The sequence below is a fragment of the Saimiri boliviensis genome, chromosome 5, assembly GCF_048565385.1.
Source record: "Saimiri boliviensis isolate mSaiBol1 chromosome 5, mSaiBol1.pri, whole genome shotgun sequence".
NCBI lineage: Eukaryota > Metazoa > Chordata > Mammalia > Primates > Cebidae > Saimiri > Saimiri boliviensis.
Window position 1 is genome coordinate 66697186 of NC_133453.1, and position 11995 is coordinate 66709180.

Sequence of the window (11995 nt, forward strand, 5' to 3'; positions counted from 1 at the left end):
TCCCTCCACCTCTTGGTAAGTTTAACAAATCACTTTTTCTCAGACTGTGGCATTTCTAGATGCATAAATAAAACATTTCCAAATCTTTTCCATTCAGTGTCACAAAACTGACTGCCCCAAAGTTATCAAGTTTACATAGGATTATTTGACTTCATTAATAAATCTCACTTCCATATAAGAGATATCGCAACAGGGAAGTACAGTAGTATGATTCAGAGGAAAGACCTCTGCTAGAGAGATCTACCAGCAAATCTGTTATTAGCTACTTGGGCAAGGCACTGTGCCTCTCTGACCTCACTGTTCTTACTGGCAATAATACCAGTGCTTTGAAAGTGCACATGTGAGCATAGTTCCCAGCCTATGGATACATGCAATTAATGGAAACTATGGTTTTATTATTTCAGTAAGCATTGATATCATATTTATCCTTCAGCTTTTACAGTCAGGTACGCTTTCCTCAATAGCTTTCCTCTCCCCATTTTCAGAACTGTTTTATATTGTATCTCTTAGTTTTGCAGAGCAATTATTAACAAATAAATATGCTATTGATCCCTAAATCCTTTTCCTCTCTTCGCATATGTTCTAATTCTTTCTCACTCCTCTGTTTAACTGCTGTTTTTGGTCTTGGTCATTTCTGAAATATCTTACTAGTTAGCAATTATAATTTATTTTAAACTTTTTTCATGTGAAAATTTCAATTGCTAAAACACAATACTTTTCTTTTTTTTGCACTTTTTGGATATCAGCATTTCTAAGATCTATTTATTCAATGACAGCCCTCACTTTGGTAGGGTCCTGGATTGTCCCTTTCTTCCCCAGTGACCACTGTCTTCTTTCAGACCTTATCTGCTGCAGAGTCAATGCACATTTAACCCCCAGAAAACTATAACCTGCTTATCCAATACCTGCAAGTGATGATTTTTATAAAAAATTAAATCTACTTTGGCCGGGCACAGTGGCTCACACCTGTGACCCCAGCACTTTGGGAGGCCAAGGCTGGAGGATCACTTGAGCCCAGCCTGAGCAACATATGAAGACCTCATTTCTAAAAGTAAAAATAAAAATAAAAATCTACTTTATAAAAGGATAAACTTTACTAGAAAAAAGGTCTTTGAACTCTCTCTGGATGTTTCTATCTTGCGGTTTTATGCAGGCCTGTATTTCTGAATTTAGATCCTTCCTCTTATCCTGTCCCTAATTCATGCTTTCCTTTCCCCCGTCTTCAAAAAAGTACGGTTGCCAGTTTACTTTCTGAAAACATAGGAAGAAAAACTTACTTGTTTTATCATGACCTGGATTTGACAAAAAAAGACTCTTTGAAAAGAGCCTTCAGTATTCAGCAAATTATTTTGCCAAACTTGCTAGTATTATTTCAGCCTCTTTAACATAGATCAGTGAATAAATTAATAAAATGTGCTATATCATGTCTATTAAAAGAACACCACTTGGAATCACTGTTTTGCAATTTTTTTTCCCCTACAAGTCTTATCTTCAAAAAAATGAGGAACGCTCTGGTTCAGTGTATTTGTCCATAACACCAAGGTCAAAGATTCTATTCCTAAACAGGACTGCTATTCTACTATTTTTTTAAAAAAATCACTAAAAAAGATAAAAGCTGGCTGGGTGCAATAGCTCACACCTGTAATACCAGCACTCTGGAAGGCTGAGACAGGAGGATCGCTTGAGTCCAGGAGGTCGAAGCTGCAGTGACCTATGATCACCCCACTGCACTCCAGCCCAGGAGACAGTGAGACTCTGTCTCAAAAAAATAAAAATAAAAAAACATTGCAAGACTAGGTACATAAACAGAACCAACTAGTACTGTATCTACCATCATATTTCCCTTCTTCCTCCAAGGCTGCTCCTAGAAAAACAGTCTATCTTATACTGAGTAGGACTTCAGGTATGGATATCTGAGAGAACCCAACACTTTAAATAAGAATCTGAAAAACAGAATAACTATTGTTTCATGTTCTCCTTCCTCCTGTATCTTTACCATATAAGTAATGTAGCTCTGTGGTTAGAACATAATAAAAATGAGCTAGACACTCTTATTGAAATATGTAAAAATTTGAATGTTTCAACTAATAAAAAGCAACTTCCAGAACACACTTCCTTACCAAAAATATTACCAGAAGTAAAACATAGGAGGAACAGGAATGTAGTTGGTGGGAGCGCTTATGCCACAGAAGTGCTGCGTGGAAATGTGTTAGTGCTCTAACCGATGCCCAACTAGGAAACATAAAGTGGATACAACCTGTGGCACAGCATGGGCCACTGCGTGGGCTTCTTGTGTTGAGTAACTGGGAGCTTCCTGTGGCATGAGGAAGAGAATCGGGCCAGAGTTGAATAGAGTGAGGGTGCACAGAGAGGGGAGGTTTCTAGGGCTTGGCTAGAAGAGGAATTCACAGGTGTTAGGACTAGGGTTGGGGAGGAAGCTGTAGCCCAAGTACACAAGGCTCACTTCAGTTCGCCACCTCCCACCCATCCTGCTCTCACCCTAGGTCTTGCTGCTACTCAGCTCTTGTTTGTACCCTGAACTGTTTTCTGTCAGATAGAAAGAGACCATCCTAGCTGCCGACAGATAGGTACAACTTTGGACTGAATGCCTGGAATGAATACTCCCTGAGAAGGGTGAATGCAAGGGTTAAAATATGGTAACCTCAATCTAAGATGAAGGGTGAAAGGAATGGAGATGGTACATCTAGGGAAGACTAAGACCTTATATTGTGTTTTGATGATCAAGAGGCAAGGCTGTCTGTGGATGAAAGTTACAGAAAGAATTCCAGTTCTTTGGGAGTACCGGTTACAGGCCAGGCATTTAAGACCACTTTGGGAAGCATAGTGAGACCCCATCTCTACAAAAAAATAAATAAAATTAGCCAGGTGTGGTGGTTCATGCCTACGTATAGTGCCAGCTACTCGAGAGACTGAGGCAGGAGGATAGTTTGGGCCCAGGAGTTCGAGGTTGCCATAAGCTATGATTGTGCCACTGCATGAAGTAAGACCCTGTCTCAAAAAAAAAAAAAAAAAGGATTCCTGATTATTAGAGTCGGCCAACAAAAATATCTGCCACCCTCTTTAGTAGTGAGTAACCCATCGCCAAGAGGGTTCAATGAGACGTGGAGTGTGAAGTGGGAGACCCTTGCAACAGCTAGGAGAACAGAATGAATGCTGCTTTAAGGTCCACTCCAACCCTGTGAGTTTGATGACTAACCTACTGTAGACGGTCTCCCTCCTTTTCTGAGGGAAGCAGTCATGATCCCGACACTAAACATCACGGAGAAGCACAGGGAACATCAGTGATGGAAATAATGGAAATGACTGGGCCATCTTCCTCGATTTCTCCTCCCAAACTGGGTGGGAAGCAAAGGGCCACATTCCAGGTTTCTATCCTAAAACTTTCCTCTCCCCACACTCACCCTATTCCCAAAGCAAAGAGCTCTCTTCATCTTGAAAGCCAGAGTATAACCACCTAACATAGAAAACCTTTGGATGATGATCTACCCCTATTCATTTATCAGCAAAATGGAACTGCACTACCCCATGCAGTGTGCCGGGCTGCAAGGCTTCAGGGTGCAGTACTCTTTATCAGGATCAATCCCATGCTCCTTGTGTGCTCATTTCCATAGGTGGTATTACATGGTACTGCACAGAAGGTGATATGAATAAACAGCTGTCCTACAGCATCAATTTTACTTTAACATTCTGGGAATAAGCCAGGCAAGGTGGCACATACCCTTACCCCCGGTTACTGGGAAAGGTCAGGTAGGGGGATGCTGGAGCACAGGAATTCGAGGCCAGCCTGGACAACATAGCAAGATTGTGTTTCTAAAGTAAAAAAGATTTGGGGCAATAAATGTGCATCTGTTTGTATAGATTTGTTCAATTTAGGTAAAGCAGAGTAGGTTAGAATACAAAATCCACATAAATTTTAAGATTAAATACAAAATTTTAAAGCACGTACTTGCTTGTACTGGAGTATCTGTGGCTATAGGGACTAATTCTTGAAGGAAAACATTCATTTTTCCCCACAATAGGGTACTTTGGTAGAAAAGTTGAATAAGCAAATATTTACTACACGACGCGCAGACTGCAATTCTTTCCTTTTCTTCTTGGTTTTCTTAAACGGAAGCCCAGAGATAAGTCCAGAAAGAAGGATGTTGAGCCTTGCTCAAAATCAGCTATGTGAATGGTTCCAAGCGGTTCTAAAGCACACTTTAGAAATCCTTATACTCAAAGCAGGAGAGTAGTTACGAAAACCTACCTACCCACTACATGAGTATGATTTGGGAACAGAACAGGATACCAAAGGCAAGCCTTGGCTGGAAGAAGTGAGTGCTAAGGTAGGAATGCTCCCAACAAAACCCAGGTTGAAACTTAATTACTTAATTGCTAATGTAACAGTACTGGGAAGCAGATCCTTTAAGAGGTGATTAGGTCATTTACGGATTCCCGCTGTTATCCTGGGAGTGGGTTAGTGATCTCAGGAATTCAGCTGCCTTTTTCGCTGCTTGCTTTTGCTTCCACTCTTTCACAATGGGTGATTATCACCAGATGCCAGAGCCATGCTCCTGGACTTCCCAGGCTCCAGAACCATGAGCCAAATAAATTATTCTTGTTCCTTGTAAATTACCAAGGCTGTGACAGACTGCTCCAGCAGGAGAAAGCAGACTAGACTAGTGGGCCAACCAGCTCTGTGTATGACTTGAGAGATGTAGGAAAACGTCCTTCTTTACCACACTGATACAGTGACTGAAATCTCAGGCACTGGTACAAGCATTTCTAAGTGGTTTCTCATAAAGTCATGCACCATAAACATAACTTATGTTTTAGCCAACAATGGACTGCATACATAACAGCAAACCCATAAGATTATAATAAAGCTGAAAAATTCCTATTGCTAAGTGGTGGCACAGTTTCCTAACATCATAGCACAATGCATTACTCATGTGTTTGTGGTGATGCTGGTGTAAATAAACTTATGCTGCCAGTTGCAAAAAGGTATGGCACATACAATTATGTATAGGGCACAATGCTTGATAAAGATAATAAATGTTACTCATTCATGTATTTACTATACTTTTAATCTTCATTTTAGAGTGTACTCTTTCTAGTTAAAAAAAAAAAAAAGTTAATTTAGGCAGGTCCTTCAGGAGGCATCCAGAAGGCGGCATTGTTATCATAGGAGACAGCAGCTCCAAGCACATTACTGCCCCTGAAGACCTTCCAGTGAGACAAGATGTGGAGGTGGAAAGCAGTGATATTGATGATCCTGATCCTGTATGAGCCTAGGCCAATGTGTTTCTGTCTTAGTTTTTATCAGAAAGTGTAAAGAGCAAAACAAACTTTTTAAATTTAAAAACAGGAAAAAATCTTACAGAATAAGGATATAAAGTATTGTTTTACAGCTGTACAATGTGTTTGTGTTTTAAGCTAAGTGTCATTTCAAGACTCAAAAAGTTAAAAAAGTTTATAAAGCAAAAAAGTTACAGCAAGCTAAGATGAATTTATTAGTGAAGTTTTAAATAAATCTAGTATAGCCTAAGTATCCAGTGTTTATAAAGTCTACAGTAGTGTACAGTAACGTCCTAGGGCTTTACCTTCACTCACCACTCACTCACTCGCCCAGAACAACTTCCAGTCCTGCAAGCTCCATTCATGGTACATGCCCTACACAGGTCTACTTTTTTTTTTTTATCTTTGATACTGTAGATTTTATACTGCATTTTTACTATGCCTTTTCTATTTTTCGATACAAATACTTATTATTGTGCTGCAATTGCCTATTCAGTACAGTAGCATGCTATGTAGGTCTGTAGCCTAGAAGCAAGAGGCTATCCCACACAGCCTAGATGTGTAGTAGGCTATAGCAGCTAGGTTTGTGTAACTGTACTCTGCAGTGTTCACACAACTACAACATCACCTAACAGTGCAGTTCTCTCAGAACCTATCCCCATTGTTAACAGACACGACTGTACTTATCCTTAGGAAACAGGTACTACTGTCCCTAACTTATATGTGAGAAAACTGAAGATCAACGGTGTGAAGGTAGCTCAAGCCAACTACCTAACTTACAGGTGACACAACTTGTGTCAAATTCAGGCCTGACTCCAAAGTCATATCATTGTTTTCTACCATATAGTGTCTTTTTGTTAATAACGTTCTGCCTCCTCCTTCTCATTTGCCCTTTGTTTTCCCTCTTTAACTCCTTTCTTATTACAGTAATTACTGGATTGCTTACCATCCACCTAAAGTTCAATCTGAGGCTTTAATCTCCTATTACAATTGAAGACACTGGGGTTACAGCATCAGATGTGTGACTGCTTTGTTCTCACACATTCTTCTACTGTGGTGGGATTACTTAAGAGCTGTTAAGGTGTAATCAATGCTTCCGCTTTCCATAGGAAGGTCTGACATAAAAGCACTCATGTATCAATCAAATCAATCTAAGCTCTAGCATTCACAGCCCTCTTCCCTTACCAGGTACAGTTTTCTGGTCACAGCTGGAACTCTGCTTATTTTTATGTAGTTGGGCAAAGTGAATAGCTACAAAAAAAAAAAAAAAAAAAAAAAAAAAAGCCTAAATCTTCCTTGCAGTAAGACCAAAAGGTGTCTTAACTGTTCCTATTACATTTAGATAGAAAAGTCACAGCCTGTCAATCTGTCCTGGATAGAATAAAATAGAAAACAAGTGATCTAAATTAATTTTTAATTCCAGCATCTCAGGATACAGACATAGGGCTATCTTATTCCAAGAAGTACTATATCCCCACGAACACCTTTTTCCAGTCTTTTTAAAAAACAAAACAAAAAAACATCGATTCTCTCCTCTAAATCTACCAATTTCTAAAATAAACTGTCCATTTTGCTCTTTCATTCCACACTAACAGCTTCACCTTACATCTGACTTCTTTTCATGCAACATCATTGTAATTTCTCCAGTGTTTTATCTGATGATCCAATTTATTCACTCCACACCCCTCAGACCTCCTATTTGTAATTCTGCAGCCCTACAGAAGTCAGTTTCACTGCTCATTCCAGATAGGCGCTGAGCCAATATATTGCCAATAACACTCACTCTTGTGCTAAGTTAAAATACACAGTGCAACTTGCCAAGTTTCCTTATTTGGCAAGAAGGCCCCTTAGTTCCCAAGATCTTTGACCATCCATTTTTAGATCCAAGTCTGCGTGTTTAATATTTGGATATTTTTCTCTCTCTCCCTTTGTTTAGTGTGTCCTTATGTATTCCCTAAAAGAATAAGAAAAACAGATCAATCATCTATTTGCTTTTTTAGACAAGAAAAAAAGTCCTGGCAATTGCATCATGGTCATTTATTCTGCAATTATTATCACTACAATTTTTTATTTAAACAATAATATTTTGAGGTTAAAAAAACTCCCCAAATAATCTCAAAAAGTTTATAATAGGAATTAAATTGCAAAAGATTAAAATAAACAATGCAGTGGTCCAAAAGACCATTTTTTAATCTTAATTCTCTCTTCCCAAACTAAATTCCTATTCATTTACAATCTCCTAAATCTCACTATGGTAGCAGGAATTTAAAACAAAGGCTCTACAAATGGCCAAAACCATAATTAAATATGCAGCCATCACATTTTTTTTTTTTTAATTGAAAAACAAGCAAAATTTCACTGTGGAGACAGGCCTACTACAAAGAGGGCATTAAGTAGCCCTGAATCACTTGCTTACTTCTGTCTTTAAACGTGTTTGGAGGTTTGGATCCAGTAAATCCTAGCTGTTCATTTCAACTAAGGTCAGGGAAGCAAGAAGGCTCCCCTAACACAGCTTCAGGGTTAAAGTCGGAATACAGTTTTCACCAGTCTTAATTCAAAAATCCTCAAATTCACTCTGTACGACGATTCTCCCACACCATTATTAATGAGAGCTGCTTACTGTACTATACCTGGAATTGTGTTGCTTTCGTTATTACAGAAACTAACAAAAATAAAGTTCCCCATAAACAACGCTTATGGGAGATTTCAAAGGGCATCAGAAACATTTTCGGCGATCTAACAGAGATACCCAATTTTTTTTTTTGTTGAGGCAATCGGAAGTCATCCAGCCAGTCCTGAATTAAAGTTTTCTGAAGGCTGTCATGAGCGTGCGAGGCCAGGCGAGGCCTGGTGCAGGTCTCGGGGACCACGAAAAGCCGGCTCCCCGAGGGTCCCCGAACAGGGCACCGCCGGCTCCGGTGGGAGGAAAGGGGGAAGCCCGAGGGGGCAGGCGCTCCACGCTGCCCGAGCCCGGGGCAGGAAGGGCGGGGAGCGGTGGCTCTGGGTGGCTCTGGATACATGTACGCCTGCTTGTAAAACTCATCTCCAGTGTTCATTGTTCCTGGCCTAATTATGTGAGGGAAACAATGAAGGAAAATGGATGGGACGCAACGCCGCTCGCGGCCGACTTCTTAGGAAAGCAGAAGTTGGTCGTCCCTCCTCGCACGCACGGCGTGTGCTGGGAAGCGGCCGGCACCCCGCCCTGATTTGGGGGTCTCGCGCTTCGCCCCGCGGCAGCGCTCCAGCCGCCCGGCGCTTGGCCGGCTGTGCTGCTCGCGGGGCCCCTGCCCGTGCCGCGAAAGCCCGAGCCGCCCCGGCCCGCGCCCCGCGGCTCCGGGCGCCAACTTCTCCGTGGGACTGGCCCGAACTCTCCAGAACCGCGCTTGGCGGCGCCGCGGCCGAGGTCCCGCGAGGACTCCCGGGGCGCCGCGAACGCTCGCTCCCGCCGCCGCCGCCGCCGGGCGGGCCCTGGGTCAGGGAGGGGAGCCCGGGCAGCCTCTTGAGGCCGTCTGGGCTCCCGGGCCCCGGCGGCGCCTCGGCCCCGAGACGCGGGGACGACTCGCGAGCCCGACAGGCCTCGCCCCCTCCCTCCCCCGCTCCGCGGCCTCTGGCCTGGCCCCTACCTGGCTCCCGGGCCGGGCGCGAGCAGCAGCCGGGGGCGCCGAGGCCTCGCGCGCGACGAGGGCGGCGGGGGTCGGGACGACGGCGGCCCTCGCGGCTCCCACGATTCCTCCGGAGTCAGGAGTTGAACATTCCGCCTCTCCGCGCGGCGCCAATGAGGAAGACAGTCACGGCAACAGCACCACCTACCTCCAGGCGCGGAACGGCCGGGCCGCCCTCCCTTCACACGCGCGGGCGAGCGGGGCGTGGGGAGGCTCTCCGGGCTCCCTGGCCAGCGCCCGGGGGGCGCCATCCGCCCCGCGCCCCAGGACCGGCCGAGGCCCCGCAGACACAACTGCCCCGCTGCGGGGGAGGCCGTGGGGTGCATCCCCTCCACCAGCATCTTAACTCATCTTTTTGACAAGTTAACACACCTGCTCCTCTTTCAACTCCCTCCTCAACAAACAGGCTCTGGGGACCCAACGAAATAGAGGCTGTGTTGTGCCCTACAAGAGATCCTTTAGTTGGGAAAGGGACAATGTAGAGATTTCTGGGGACATAGGTCTGAAGGCTGCTTTCCTAGAAGGATCGGTAGGTACCTCTGGCATTTTGAGTTGGGGCCGTGGTCTGCTGCTCTCCATCTGAACTGAACAGAACTCAGATGAGGAGCCAGAGTCCATTACAGGCCGAAGCCCAAGGTGGACATGGGCGTTGGGGAGAAAAGAAATGTCTGACTGGGGAGGATGGTTCTGTGAAGGAAAAGTGAGAGGAGCTTGCAAGAGCAGGGGCCACGTTATCCAGGATTTTGAATTTGAATTTTATTACCCATGGACACTGGGGAGCTGCCGAAAATTAGAATCAAGGGAGTGAAATGGGTGTTTGGGTTTTTAAATAGTCATTTTGAGAGAGTAGCCCACAGTGGTTGTAGGTTGGGTTGCTAGGATGGAAGCAGGGTGAGTGGTAGATATTGTCACCACCCGGTTATGGCATGACGAGGACCCAAGTTAGGGGGTAGGAAATGGAATTAAAAACAAGAAATGGGCTGGGTGTGGTGCCTGTAATCCCAGCACTTTGGGAGGCCAAAGGGAGAGGATTGCTTGAGACCTGGCTGGGTAACATAGTGAGACCTCATCTCTAAAAATAAAAATAAAAAAATTAGCCCAGTGTGGCCGCACACACCTATAGTCCTAGCTACTAGGGAGGCTCAGGTGGGAGAATCGCCGGGGAAGTCGAGGCTGCAGTAGACCACAATCGTGCCACTGCACTCCAGCCTGGATGAAAGAGACCCTGTCTCAAAAAAGAAAAAAAAAAAAAAAAGGGAATTGAGAGAAATATTAAATATTTCTCGAAGATCCCACAGAAATTGGTAAACCACTAGATTTAGAAGAGAAGAAGAGAGATGATGCCAAGATTTCAGACCTGGATGACTGGAAGAATGATGGTGTCACTGACAGAAATAGGATTATGTGGAAGGGAAGCTGGCTTCATGTTGAGTTTGAGGTCATAGGAGTAAAAACAGGTAGAGATGTAGCAACTGAAATATGAAACTGAAATTCAGAAAAGAGGTCAAGAGTGAAATAGAAAATTTGTAAGTCATTCAACAGGCTAAAGATATGAAAGTGGAATGATGAGTGAATAGAGATTAAAAAACAATTTATTAGTCTGACATTCAGATTAATTTGCCCTTTGATTAGGACTGGAGATTTTAGCATTAATAAGTTTTATTTTGGTAACTGAGAAATTAGAATTGATGAAAATTGCCAGGGAAAAAAATTTGTAATGGAGGTCTAATCAAATAATTCCAAATGATTCCATCTAATCCATTCAAGGAGAAACTAAGGCTCTTTAGCATAGACCCCAGGCATAGGATGACTCTAATCATTTTACCTTACCTTCGGAGGCACTTGGTTGTGATAGAAAGGACACTTGACTGAGGGTCGGAAAACCTGACCTCTGGTCTTAGAACCACTGGGTATCAGCTAGAATGCTTTGCAAGATAGGCCACAGTTTCTTCCTCTGCAAAATAAGAGGGACTAATTAGCAGTTAGTTACAGATTCTGGCTTTAAAACCCCGAATGTATTGCTTTAAATTGGGAGCACATGGTTTAATAGCTTTAATATCTTTAGCCACATTGCACTTGCTTCCCATCATTTTCTTTCATTCTGTTTTCCTCACATAATTAGGCCAAGAGAATAGCCAGCAGGAACAATGAACACTAAAGGTTTGTTTCACAAACATGTCTAAATGATAATCTAGTAGACATTTTCCTGTCTTCCCAAATAGGTTGCAGGCCCTTTGAGGTCATATCTTATATTCTGTTGTACCTGCATATGTATTGTCTATAGCTGAAATAAATATGTAATGATCGTATCATGAACTGATTGCCTCAAGTTTGGTTTTTCTTTTGTCAAGCTGCCTGTTTCCCATGGATTATATTGATTTTTTAGGCCCTAGACCCAATAAATATAGTCTAGTATGTATTCTCAATACTGACTGCTTTTTCAAACTTCCAGATCTTTTTTAAATTGGTTAATTCTCACCAGGCAGAATCTAGGTTTACCCGTGTAAAAAGCAATAACAAAAGAGACTTAGTGAAACCTCTCTTATCAAACCTGCCTATTCCTTTACTTCAAATGTTTCCACACTAAAAATAGATGTACTCTTAGCAGTGGGTGGCTTGCAAGTCCTTAGCACCCTCTTATACCCAGGAACATTCTCCAAAATAAACATGCAATCTAAGTTAAAATATATAAGTATAGCTTAAGGAAAAACTTTTCTAACCCCCTTTTCAATGGAATTGTTTCCTCTAAGCCCCTCTTCAGATAAGATAGCCTGAAACTGCCAACAGCTATCAGTGGATCGGAAAAGTGCAGATATAAATTCTATTAATGGCAGAAGGAACGGCAACTTAAAAGGAAGGAAGCAGTCTTTATCCTCCCCTCCTCTTACAGTGGTAAGAGTTACGGTGCAAGCTGGCACCCAGGGGCATTTTCTCTAGCTGTCTTAGTTTTCCATCTTAAATAGTGAATAGTCTATGCCTGGATTGTAGCTAAGAATTAGCCAACTTTTATGCAAACGTCAAGGCTTTACCTCCTG

The 11995-nt window shown here is 42.9% G+C and overlaps 1 protein-coding gene across 3 annotated transcripts in view; it reads right to left on the reverse strand.

The window, feature by feature from the left end:
- The window catches only part of MAP3K20 (mitogen-activated protein kinase kinase kinase 20), a 197048-nt gene extending 187927 nt beyond the window's left edge, over positions 1-9121 (reverse strand). The window contains exon 1 of one of the 3 annotated variants that reach the window (XM_039469825.2): positions 8922-9121. The gene's annotated coding sequence lies outside the window, so the exon portion shown is untranslated. The remainder of the gene's footprint in view (positions 1-8921) is intronic. The other 2 variants (XM_074399461.1, XM_039469826.2) reach the window with 2 other exon arrangements.
- Between the last annotated feature and the right edge of the window lie 2874 nt (positions 9122-11995).